Raw genomic sequence first — 13,352 nt, 5'->3', positions numbered from 1 at the left:
AAAAAAAAAAGAATTTAACTCAAATACATGGTGAAATGTATATGAAAGACCTATAGATAATAATAGTCACAGCAAGATTAATAACGTTTATTTTCAGGGCAAAATCCAACTAAAATACAAAATAATTTAAAATATGGTAACTAGAGCTTAGAACCAGGACTGGGGAGAAAATGGATGTTTTACTTTTGTTATAGGCTCAAAAGGGACTTGTGTTACCTATTATTATTATTATTTACATTTCAAATGTTATCCCCTTTCCAGGCTCCTCCAATCCCTGGAAGCCGCCTATCCTATCTCCCCTTACCCTGCTTCTATGAGGGTGTTCCCCCACCCACCCCCACCTCCCTGCCCTCGAATTCCCCTACACTGGGGCATTGAACCTTCATAGGACCAGGCACCTCTCCTTCCACTGATGCCTGACAAAGCCATCCTCTGCTACATATGCGGTGGAGGCATGTGTACTCCTTGGTTGGTGGTTTAGTCTCTGGGAGTTCTGGGGGATTGGGGGTCTGGTTGGTTGATATTATTGTTCTTCCTATGGGGTTGCAAACTCCTTCAGTTCCTTCAGTCCTTTCTCTGACTCCTTTATTGGGGACCCTGCACAGTCCAATGGTTGGCTGTGAGCATCCACTTCTGTATTTGTCAGGCTCTGGCAGAGCCTCTCAGGAGACAGCTATATCAGGCTCCTGTCAGCACACACTTGTTGGTATCCACAATAGCATCTGGGTTTGGTGACTGTATATGGGATGGATCCCCAGGTGGGGTAGTCTCTGGATGGCCTTTCCTTCAGTCTCTGTTCTACCCTCTATCTCTGTATTTGCTCCCCGTGAGTATTTTGTGTTGTCTTTTAAATGTGGTATTTTTCAAAAACCATAAATAAAAGTACACTGATTTAGAAATGAGAGCAAATCCAATCAGAATATAGCTTGAAAATATGTTTCGGAGATGCATATGTGTAGAACTGAGTTAGGGAGACACTTAATCTACCTGCACCATCTCAGCAAAAATGTGTGCTTCTCAATACAAAACAATGTGCACTCCCTCCTTCATGAGCATCGAAGGCTTTAAGGAAGACTAGAATGTCTCCTTTAAAATGTCATCTTAGAGCACCCCCCCCAGGAACCCCACCACTCAGGAGAAGGTGGAGGAACTGCCACAAGTCAAAGGCTAGCCTGGTCATATAAGATCGTGTCCCAAAAAATAACTGGTCGATGGTTCAGCCAATAGAGGTGATTGTACTCAGGCATGAAAATCTGAGTTCAATCCTAGATCCCACAAGGCAAAAGGAGATAATAGTTGCCCTCTGCCTCAATGTATGCCACAGACATGGCTCTTGCATACCTGTACACACAGACACAGAAACAGACACACACATACTCACACGCACACCTAATAGATACTGTGATAATAAAATAATAAAATGGCAGTCACACAGTAGGATGTAACTGTGAGGTAAGTCATGGCCCCAGCACAGTAGTGAGTCTTCAATGGGGTGCAACTCGAGTTTTTAAATGTATTAAGAAACTAAACATTTCTTCTTGGAGTTTTCTAGTCCCAAGGTCGACTGGAGCTAATGTTCAGATGCTAGGACACCAACAACTGGAAATCATCTCCATCCCTGTGCCTAGCCTTCCCTTCTCCACACCCCAGCACATGCACCAAATGCCATGAAGTTGCCAGCTATGTATGGAATGTCAAGTCATGAGGTGGAATCCCTTTTACGAGTGTGGGTTCCTGGAGCTCCTCTCCTGCCCGCCTCGTCTCCATCATGACAAGAACATGGGCACTGACTGATAAGTCCTTCTGTTCCAGCTAAAACTGTTCACTCCCTAGTCCTTCCGCCTGTGACTCACCGTGTTGTTATTTTGTTATACATACTCCCTGAGGCCAAAAGTAGGAAAAGAAGCCAAAAGAAATGGGCAGGGGGACAATGCCTTCCCCCATCACGATGCTTTTTCTTTTTATTGGACTGAAAAAGAGGCTGCCAAGTCCTGATGTCACTAGAGTAATCTTGCGGCCTGATAAAAGTAGTATTTTATCCATTAAACACTCATTTTCCTTGCCAAATTTACCTCCGGCCAGGCAATGTATACAATTACTCACTGAACAGATACCAAATTACTATAAAACAGAGAATACTAATTACTGCTGTTCTGATGTCACAAAAGCCTAGTAACTGTCAGAAATTTCCCTGGCAAATAGAAGCCAGGATGTATGTTTTGCTGTTTATACACTCAAGGGAACCCCTGTAATAATAACCAGTTAAAACACAAACAAGCAAAACATGACCTCAGCTCCCAGGCACTAAGGATGTTACCCAGAACGAAGCATGTTTTAAATACACAAAATTGCTAAACTGTTCAAAAATAACTGACATAAATCAGAGTATCACCTGTATCTTGTTATTTTCTGAAGCTTTCTTGGATCTTCGAATGGGAGCTATGTGATCTTTCCTTGAACTTGTCATTTAAAAGCCGTGTTTTTACTTGATTTTTGAAAGAACTGTGTGTGGAAATCACTCAAGGTTCTGGAGGAAGGAGCCAAGCATCCCCCAACTCCCAGTGCTCCACCTAACTCTTCAACATGGTGTTCTTCACCAGAGACAAAACATCTCAGAACACAAGTGAGACTCACTTTTGGTGCATGACTTAAGAGGTTTTGGTCCAAGGTGGTGACCAGTTCCACCTCCACAGGCCTGAAGTGAATCAGAACATGGCACTGGATGCCTATGACACAGGAGTCTATGCTCTCAAAGCAGCTAAAAAGCAGGGGAGAGAGAAAAGTAGAGCCCAAAACCTACATTCTTCAAGGGCATGTCCCAGTGACCTACTTTCCTCCAGCAAGGCCCTGCCTCTTCATAGGCCTCTCTGTAGGAACCCATTCTATTAATGAATTGACCCACTGATATGGTTAGCTTCCTCATGATCCAATGAAAGCTTCACACTAGAATTTACACCTTATATTCCCCTAAGAATTCAAGGTTTTCATCAGTTTTCAAGGCATAGGTAGGATGAAAATGGGTGATAGTGGAGGAAACTGCATTGTCCTTATAGGGCAAGCTTGACAGCAGTGAATACAATTATAAGGTAATTGTTTAAAAAAAGGTGTGTTAAGATAGTTGCCAAGCTGGAGAATGTAGGTCGGCTGGCAGAGTGCTTGCCTAGTAGACATATAACTCCATAAGCCAAGCATAATAGCACATGCATGGAATTCTACCACTTGGGTGATGGAAGCAGGGAAATCAGAAGTTTGTGAGTTCAAAGCCATCCTAGGACACAAGAGACCCTGGCTCAGATAAGGGAGGTGGAAGAGATCCTGAAACATGGTTTATTCACAGAACACAAAGCTGGGAATGGCAGAAGCCCTGGGGTGTGCCACTGACCCTGCCCACCCCAAAAAGATCTGAGCCCTAGGGAACAGCTCAGTGGCAGAACATTTGCTCAGTGTGTATGGACCCTGGGTTCAATCCCTAGCACAGCAAACTGCAAAATGGATCAGCAAACTACCTGCAGGTGAGAGAACTCACTGCTCTTGCGCTGGACCTGAGTTCGGATCCCAACACTGTTGTCAGGCAGCTCACAGCTACCTGTAACTCCAGCTCCAGGAGACCCGATGTTTTCTTCTGTCCACTTGCATTGCCATGCATATATCCACTCATAATTAAAATAAGACACGTAATTAAATTAAAGGAAAACTTTTTAAAATGTCAGAAACTTGAGGCTTTTTAACGGGAGCAGGCACGTGATCAAAGTTAGGGCTGAGGAACATTATTAGGCAGAAGATAAATGGTTTGATCACAGGAGGGTGGTAATGAGCTAGTAGCTGCTTATCAAAGTTTACTTCTTTGAGGGTTTTATTTGTGGGGGTCCCCTTGCATTTTTATCTCCCCTCTTGGAAGCTGGAGAGGTAAGGCATACCCACAGAGAAAAGACCATGAGCGAGACCTGCTTCCAGAGACTGGAGAGGAGGGAGGGTAGCTATGTGCGCACATAAATATAGATCGGCTCAGCAGGTCAAAATGCTGGCAGAGCAAGCCTGCAGACTGAGGTTCCATCCCAGAATTCACAGGTACTCGCATCAAATCATCATCGTCATCATCGATTAAATTTAAGAGTTAAAAACTAAATACACTTTCCTGTTTTATAAGAGAAAAAAATATTACTTTGATGATTCAAGATCACACAGTACTGCCAACTATTCTAAACACCCATTATTAACATAAAGTGCCATTTTGTAGACAGGAGTTATGCACACAGTTAAAAGTAACTTGTGTATGATCCCAACCCAGATAGTTTTGTTCTTGTTACATCACTGGAGCTGGCCTTTTACCCTCTATGAGTTCTTCTTTCTCTTGAAATTAAAGTTTAGAAAACTCTGATGACAAGAGGAGTATTTGATATTCTTTTTTGGTTTGGGGGGTTTTTTTCTTTCTTTTTTTTTTCTTTTTTTTTTTTTTTTTTTTTTTTTTTTTTTGGTTTTTCAAGAGTGTTTCTCTGTGTAGCCCTGGCTGTTCTGGAACTCACTTTGTAGACCAGGCTAGCCTCAAACTCAGAAATCCACCTGTCTCTGCCTCCCAAGTGCTGGGATTAAAGGCACACATCACCACTGCCTAGCTTTTTGATACTCTTTACATCTAATTTGTAGGAGCAAATATGTAATAAACTGACAGAAATACAGAAATACTATACCTGCCAAGTACCATCAGTTTTGGCACTGATAAAACATTAGAAAACCCCATTTGCTCTTCATTTTTGCTCATTTGTGTGTCTTGTTTTTAAAGACCATGTTTCTGTATACTGCTTAGACAGACTCACAGGTGTACGGGACCAGCCGTGGTTCCCTATTCTCCCTAACGATAATTTTAAGAACAGTTGACATAATGGTTACTAATTCGTTAGGAATCTTACTTGAAATGCAAAGAGCAGGCCAAGTAGAAGCAGGCTTAGTTTGGGAAAATGTATTGATTTGGGAACAGGATACATTTCACCCTTTGGAATCATTCTATGACAAGTATGTGGCCTGGCAACACCATGATTTCATGGAACCGTGGCACAAAGGCTCTTAGAGGTCACTGGTCCAGACTCTCACCCACAAAAGAGACTCTTTACATATCATCCTTAGCATATACAATTGAACAGAAGGACCCACAGCCTTTCAAATGGCATACTGCACATGAGCTGGCTCTATTGGTTGGTCAGTTCTTCCCTCTGGAACATAATCTGCATCTATAATTGCCCCTATAAAAAAAGATGTAGGCTGGAGAGATGGCACTTGTTGCTTCTGTAGAGGACTTGTGTTTGTTCCCAGCACCCACATGGTAGTTCACAGCCACCATTGGTAACTATAGTTAAAAAGATCTGACAACCTCCTCCAATGGCATGTGCATACATACATGCAAGCAAAACATTCATATTCCAAAAAATAAAATAAATCTGAAACATAATTTTAAATAAATGAGTCACACATGGCCACTACAGCTGTCCCCAGATCTAATGACACCATGGCCATAACGGGCTCCTTGGGAGTCAGGGGGATCCTTTCCTACCCCATGGCTGTCTGTAAAAAAATGACCCATGTCAAGGAGCTATGAATAGAAAGATTTAATAAACTTACAAATGCTGAAAAACACAATGTCTCCTAAGGGGAAAAGATTGGCTAATGTCCAAGCAAAACATCCAGAAAACCCTCAATCAACATTTCTAATAACAGAGTATAAATGATTCCTCTCAATTACAGTCCCCAACAAATTCTGGAGAAAAAAAACAAAAACAACAAAAAAAAACAAAAACAAAAAAATTTCCTCACATCCATTGCTATCGCTTTGCTTTTTGTTTTACTGCTTATAAGATAAATTTCATTCCCCATATTAAGGAATTTCAAAGAGCATAAACAGAGAGTCTCACCATACAGAAATTGTTCAGAGTGGGTAAAAGTGTTCTCCACAACAGAACTGTGTGGCCTTGTTCTTCAACGTCTCCCTGGACCAGAACATCTTAGCTCTAGTCCCCTTGATTTTTGATAGACTTTATTTTAAATCAAAAAGCAGTATCTGCACACAAAGTCACAGATATGTGTGTGTCAACATTCTGCTGTTACATTTCCAACTCAATGAGCAGGACACTATAGTTGAGTTGGTCGTTATTTCTGCCAAATTATAAGTATTGATTGGGGAACTTCATCTGAAACAGGAAAATCATAAGCTACCTCCTATACTCCCTTCTCTCTATCTTGAAGCCCCTTCCATTACCTCAGAAAAGGCAAAACAAAATAAATAGAAAATGAATGTATTATCAGAGGATTTGGTATATGGAATTAGAAACAGAGGTAACTGAGTTACCTCCAGCTCAGTTTTTCATTTTAAAAACAAGGATGTCATGGTTATTTTTTTTTTCTAAAATAACCACTGGAATCTGGTTTTCTAATAATGTGTGAAGAAATGTTATTTTTCTTCTTTTTTTTTCTGCCAATGACATTATACCCCAGGTGCCAATAAAATTTCAAAACACACAAACGACTGCAACAACTTGAAACACGTGGATAAGTATTGCACACAACAGCATGGGCAAACTGCACAGGCACAAGGTCTCGTTCAGGAGTGCAGCCACTGTGTGACTCTACTTCACCAAGTTCAACAACAGGCAAAGTGATCCTATGGCAAGACTGATCAGCAGTATAGCTGTTGCCTGCAGGGGGAGAGAAAGGCTGAGGAAGAACCTTCCTACACAACTGAATGTAACTGGAGCATTAGTGATGGAACAGGTAAGAGCTTACCTAATGTGCTTGCCTAACTGTTCATTTGGCTACTCTTGGGCACACCTTTGCCTAGACTGAAAAAAGCTCCACACATTGTTTCCAACTGCTTTCTACGTTTCAAATGGAAACTGAAGAACTATTTAATAGATAAAGTTGTAGCAATTACACAGGACACATTGTTATAAACTTACAAGACTTCCTCCTTATTTAGAACTTGAAAGGAATCCCTTTTGGACCAAAGTAACACACAAATAGACACAGGAGGGATCGATAAAAATGACAGCAGCTAACATTTATAGAAGTTTTACTATCTGCCAAATGTCTAACTTTCATTTACTCATTTAGTCCCATGGAGGGAAGATATCCTATCCATTTAATCCCCATTTTACAGATAAAGGATCCAAGTCTAGGTCAAGACCATTGCCTAAGCTCACATAAACAAAAAGCTGAAAAACAAGTTCCATGTCAACCCCTTAATTCAATTTCTATTACAGTAGCATTAAAATAAACTACACAGCTTCCAGAAAGGAAAGGAGCAGAATGTGTAATAATGCAAAAGTTCAATAATGTAACCAGCTTACACATTCTTTTTCTCTATTGAATGGCACATCCTTGGCATTCAAGAATTGAAAGCACCTACTCATATTCCAACTCATATACAGCAGAACAAAATGTTCTATAATGGTGTTTTGTTTGTCTGTTTTTTAATTATCTCTGCCCATCAAAATATATTATACAGCAGCTAAACTGTGAAGGCAAACAGGCGCTGACTTCAGAGTTTAATCTATTTCTTAAAAGGCATGTCTAGGGTGACAGAAGAAAAGGAGTAAACGTGTTCTCAAAGGGGAGGGGGTTCTTTATATTCTAAACATGTGGTATTGTAAGAACCTAGTACAGGGCTACATGGGAATGGGAAGGAAAGAACGGCACTATCTACATGATTTTAGTTAGCAATAAAACATATCGCAGCAGCCATCAAACGTGCCGCTGCATTCGCAAGGATCTGAAAACTGTTCACAATGTGATTCACATTCCCAGAAGATGAGAATCAATTAACGCTACCACCCACAAACTCCAACCAGTCCTCTGTGAAAAGTACACAAGAAGTGAACTTGGCTAGTACACTGAAAAAAGTTGTTCCCAAAGTATATCGAGGGCAGAGGAAGAGGAGATACACCAAAGCTTCTCCACAAATCTGCTCCAGAATGGTTTTTGGAAATTATATTTTCATTTACTTGGGGCTGCTGGTGAGTCAGAAAAGCAATGGCTCAAAATACTAGAAAGTCAACAGAATCATTTTAAACGCTAACAGAAATGAGAGACAAAATGAATTTAAATTCTATAATAAGAAGAAACAGAACAAGATTATATGGAAACAAAGCTATAAATTAAAATATGCCTATTCAAACAAGCATTTCATTTCTGCACAGGCAATTGACTTGCCATAAAAGCCTGACATTGCTCTCAAATTTTAAGTTATTACACAATACACTAGCCCTTACAGGCAAAAGCACACTGTAAAACACTTTCACATATTCATCCAAAGAGCATTCAAAAAAACTTACCAAGGCTGCAAATACGTATTCTCTTTTGAACTTAGAAGAAGAGCAGAAAGCAGTGCCTCTCTGTACTTACACTAGGGTTCGCTTCAGTGCTAAAGCACACCAGCACAGCCCTGCCTGTAATAAAGTCCCCACTAGCACTCTGCCTTTGGGTTGGGCTTTTCTTACAAGATAAGCTGTTAAGTCATGCCTTGATTTTAGATCTGCTAACATATGGAGCCTTCTAATGCAGCCTGCTCTCCGCCCCCTCTACTCCCCCTGCCATTCACTACTCAGCTCTGCTCCCTCTCCACACATACACATACACACATACAAAAAAGGCACTGCAGGGCAGAAATTCCTCAGGTGCTCGCTAATGGAATTCCCAGGGTCTAGGAGCCGCTTCGGGGATCAAGAGATCTCACAGCCCCTGCTGGGGTAAGGAGCAGCGAGTCTGTTCCGTTTAATCAAATACAGCATGAATTTTCAGCTCTATTCACTAGCTTGTCTCCAGGGCTCTCAAAAGGCACCAGGCAGCTAGAATCACACACATGTGGCTCTTTTAGGAAAGTATAATTAGTTTGATTTTAAAAAGCCACATTAATAATATCACCTCAGGACCATTATTCAAGGGACAGATGACAATGATACTGTATGTTTTAAGCCTGACAATGGAGGGAGAGTGCCCAAACAATGAGAGAAAACTTGAAGGATTTAAAAACAGCAACAATAAAAAAAAAACAAACCCACAGCTTTTCATTTCAATGTAACCCAGGATTCCAGTATTTAAAAGTGGCATTAAGTATATTCTTGTGCCCCATCCTTAATTTTAACAGTAAACAAATAAGCCCTCCCCACTCGTGCATAGTGGATGTAGGCCACCTACACAACAAAAGCTGATCAAGTGGAATGTTTAGATACAATATAAAAGTGTAAATAAAAACAGTGTAACATTTTCTAATTCAATCTAGGTGAGCAAAATAAATCTCTTGAAAAAGGCATCAGTCATAAATAAACAAATAAAATAGCTGAATATTAAAAACAACTCTTTCAAAGATGTACAGTTAGAGTTTGAATTCCTATTTCAATTAGTTTCTATTAAATATTAATGCCACTAAGCTAAAGAATGACTATCTGGTATGTAATTGTATTGCCTTAGTTATAATTCTACATAGTAGAGATACTGATCACATGTTAACTAATAACACACATTAAAACAAATTTTCTAACTCATTATCCTTTATATTTTTGATTTCACAAAGATATTGTTTAATTCCTGAAATCACTTCCCTAGTATTTTACTTAGAAAACATCAAATTTTAGTCTACATGTTTACCAAAAGAAACCACCCAGAAAATAAAAATCCTATTGCCACTAAAAAGTAAAAGAGGAAGGGACTGTCTAGAGAGCCATGAGAGTACACACACAAAGTGGGAGAACAAGAAGAAAGCATAAGAACCAGTTATTAAATTTTACCTGACCCTTGTGGAGCACCACCCTATGAAACAAGTTTCTATCCCTGGGCACTGCTCTATATATGCCCTGAGGAGAGGGGAGGGTCCTATCTTAAAGTGACGTTAAAGCCTTCCACAAAAAAGTCGAGCCACCTGCAAAATCCACCAGAGGTAAGGGAGATGCAGAAAGCAACCTACACAAGTTAGATTAGTGCATGTCAGATCCTCCAGTTCTTTGTACTTCCTGCTTGAAAGTCAGTGCTGTTTAAGTACTTTGCCCAGTAGAGGCTGATGGGAACCACAGCAGTCAATCAAAGCATCCCTAGTGAGTGCCTACACAAACAATAGCCCAGCACCTCTAGCAAATGATTTGGCTAGGTGATTAAACCATACAAAGGAAGCCTTCCCAAGGACTATATCTGAGTTTTTGCAAGAAAGTTAAACAATATGCATTTGTGTGTTTTATAGAAATATAAATGTTTTTCCTTTACACACTGCCAAACACATACCCAGGGCACGTCTTTCCAAAATGAAACAGGTTTTCTCCATCCTTCTCATATAACGAAAAGTATGTGGCAGTTTACTTCAACATGTGCATAACAGAGACTACAGTATTCAGTGCCTCTCTGAGTTGCTAAGAATTCTTTCGAGTTTAACACTAATTTGACATTTTCTGAAGGTTTTCTTTCACCTTATCCTAAAAGTTCAACTACCTATAGCTCTCATTTTCATCTAAAAACAGACTGGAAAGTTAGAGCTATTTAAAAAGTAAGAGAGTGTCTAGAATTATCTTAAAATTAAGGCACCTCTTCTCCAGCCACCTACCCACCTCCTTGTGGCGGCAGTCCTTGAGCTCTGCTAAATGTCCACTGGGAATCAGGAGGGGGCGGGAGGGGGGTATAGTATCAGTGAGGAATGGACTCTGAATTAACTCAGCCTCTTTCATCATTCCTGGCACTGGCCTGAGACACAATCTCACGTTACCTTTTAGTCCAACCTCCTGTTTCCCAAGGTGTCTGGTTTAGACAAAGGCTGTCTTTCTGTTAATGAGGTTCCCTAAATTTGACAGCCCAACTGGGGAACTGCCTGCCCTTAAAACACCTGCCACCCTCTGAGGAAAGGCAGGCATTCTGTAGAGAGTTCCTTTCTCGAGAGCCTTCCACCTGATTTGGTGGCGTTAGGGGAGAACAATAAAGCGAAGGGCAAGGGAATCTATCTATCCCCCTCGGTGATTTATTACTGAAATTCCTAAATGTGGAGAGCAAGCAACAAAGGTCTGAAGCTGCAGGCTGAAATAAATAGCGGTGTATTTAAAGTATTTAGTAAATGATAATGCGAGCCACAGAAAGCTTTACAGAAGAGAAGGAAAAATACACTCCCTGGGGCTGGGAAGTCACTGAGTCTGTGAAGGCAGAGAAAGATACATTGTGCAGGAAATTTCTCTTGCTTCTCCCTACACATAAATCACTGTCTCTCTCCAGCACTCTGCGGGGATTGAGAGGGACGACAGAGTAGGCTCCCTTGGGAAAAACGCCGGCGCCCCCTGCTCCCCGCTAGGCTGCATCCCACCTGCCCTGGCAGATCACCGAAGAAGACCTCAGCGTGTCACTGACACCTCACCCCGCCTCCTCTTGAGAGGTGGCTCTGCGCGCCCAAGGAAGCGGCGGCAAGCCGGCTCCAGGGCATCCCTCAGCTGCCTTTCCACCCTAGACCCCAGCGCTCTGTGGGCAAGCCGGCCTCCGCTTCCCCAGGACCTCCCGCTCCCGAGCCGCGCGGCCCCGAGCTCTCGACCCCGGGCCACCCTCGGGGACTCTGCCTAGGGACCCCCGCACCTCTCCACAGGGCTGGCTAAGCCCCGAGACCTCCAGCACAGCAGCCGGCTCCGAAAGCCACCCCCAGGTCATCCCCCCGCACGCTGGCGGCGGCGGCGGCGGCGGTGGCTGCGATCCGAACGGGCCCCTCCATGCACCGGGCAGGACAGTCGGAGGGCGCGGCGCCTCTCACGCGGGGCGGGGGCACTGGGGCGGCGCGAGGTCCCCGTCTCCTACCGAGCCGCGCGAGCCGGGCACCCGGGCTCCGGGAGGGGAGCTGGGGGGCGGAGTCCCGGGGCGCGCCCCCGCGGCCGCGCTCCTCCCCGCGGAGCGCGCGGACGCCCGGCACCAGAGCCGAGGGAGGAGGGCACCGGCGGAGACGGAGGCGGGCCGCGGAGGCCGGGACTCCCCGGCCCGCGCCCCGCCGCGGGGTGCGCGCGCAGCCTGCCAGATCAGCGCCGGGCAGGGCCGTACCACTGCGCCGAGGGGGGACGCTCCGATCGCTGGTGCCTGCGCGCCACCTGTCCGCCCGTTCCGCACCAACACCACTGCAGGCTAGTGCGAATGAAGCGTCCGGTGCTGCAGACCCGGTGAGGACGAGCTGCCTGAGCCAGACACCGAGGCTCCCGTCAGAACTTCACTGACTCTCCCCTCACCTTCGCTCGCCCCGGAGAGGCGGCATTCCTGGCCGGTGCACCCTCCTCACGTTCCCGGGTTCCCGCCCATGCCCCGCCCAGCCCCGCCCCGCCCGCCTACCTTTTGAGAAACCACCTAGTCTCGCTCCTCCACAGCTACCCAGCGGTTGCGATTCCAGCTCCCAAACAGGTCCTTTTGCCTTTTCACACATCCCTAGGTTTATTTCCTTAGGGTACTTCCTTGGATTCCCCAGCTCACTCACTTTGCCTTCACTGGGACAGGTGACAAAGTTCTAAGATCAGGAAAGGCTGTGTCGCTTGGTGCAAGCATCTTGCCTTTGGGCCCCTCGAAGTCTTCCCAACTCATCCGCAGGACCTTTCCCCAAATTACCTGAGTTCAGTGAACATTGGTTGTCCAAATAGAAAAGGGGGAAAAATTCCTATGTAGGAGATGTTTGTGAAAAAGTGTGATTATGATATTCTGTGAGAATTACCTACCACACTCCCTGGGCATCTTGGGATTGTAATTATTAGTAATAGTTTTGGGTTTTTGTTTTTTAACCCCATGGCCAATTTAACTTTAAAAGGTTATAATAATAATGATACTTGGTGGTCACAGCTACTCTGTACTGAGCTTCAAAAAAAAAAAACCTTAACTTTTTGCTTTGGTTGGGGTGCAGGGTCTTTCTGAATACCTTCGAAAGAAAATCAGTATAAGAAAGAAAAAATTAAAAAGCTTTAAATCTGGCTTACCCTTCTTTTTTCCATAGTTTTAAATTATTTGGGTGAGGCATAGAATAAAATATTTTTATTCAGCAAAAACACCTTCCTATAGAAAAGAGAAGATTTAACTAAAGTTTACACACAGAATAGAGGTCTAGTAGTGTTCTAAAAAAAAAAAAATCTTCTTCATCCCATAGACACTAGCTCCACTACAAACACTTTCAGCTTCTTTGGAGCACCTCCCACTCCCAAATCTCACAGTTCTGTTCAGATATCACTATGCCCATTGTTACCCAGATTCAAACCTGAGAGGCAACCACAAGCTTGTAGATCCAATTTCTTTGCCTGTTTGTAAATAGAACAAGTCATCTCAAACACCAAATATATTTTCATGAATGACCCACATGTTCATTTGTACATGTATGTTAAAGTTAT

General features: G+C 43.2%; 1 protein-coding gene across 2 annotated transcripts in view; it reads right to left on the bottom strand.

The window, feature by feature from the left end:
- Positions 1 to 11,729, bottom strand: part of Cdon (cell adhesion associated, oncogene regulated) — an 87,605-nt gene extending 75,876 nt beyond the window's left edge. Inside the window, exon 1 of one of the 2 annotated variants that reach the window (XM_031345349.1) lies at positions 11,581 to 11,729. The gene's annotated coding sequence lies outside the window, so the exon portion shown is untranslated. Of the gene's footprint in view, positions 1 to 8,318; positions 8,997 to 11,580 lie in introns of those variants that run through there. The other variant, XM_031345350.1, reaches the window with a different exon arrangement.
- Between the last annotated feature and the right edge of the window lie 1,623 nt (positions 11,730 to 13,352).

This window comes from Mastomys coucha, unplaced genomic scaffold, assembly GCF_008632895.1.
Source record: "Mastomys coucha isolate ucsf_1 unplaced genomic scaffold, UCSF_Mcou_1 pScaffold23, whole genome shotgun sequence".
NCBI lineage: Eukaryota > Metazoa > Chordata > Mammalia > Rodentia > Muridae > Mastomys > Mastomys coucha.
Note: the sequence above shows the minus strand (reverse complement) of the source record. Positions and strands in the feature narration are given on the sequence as shown.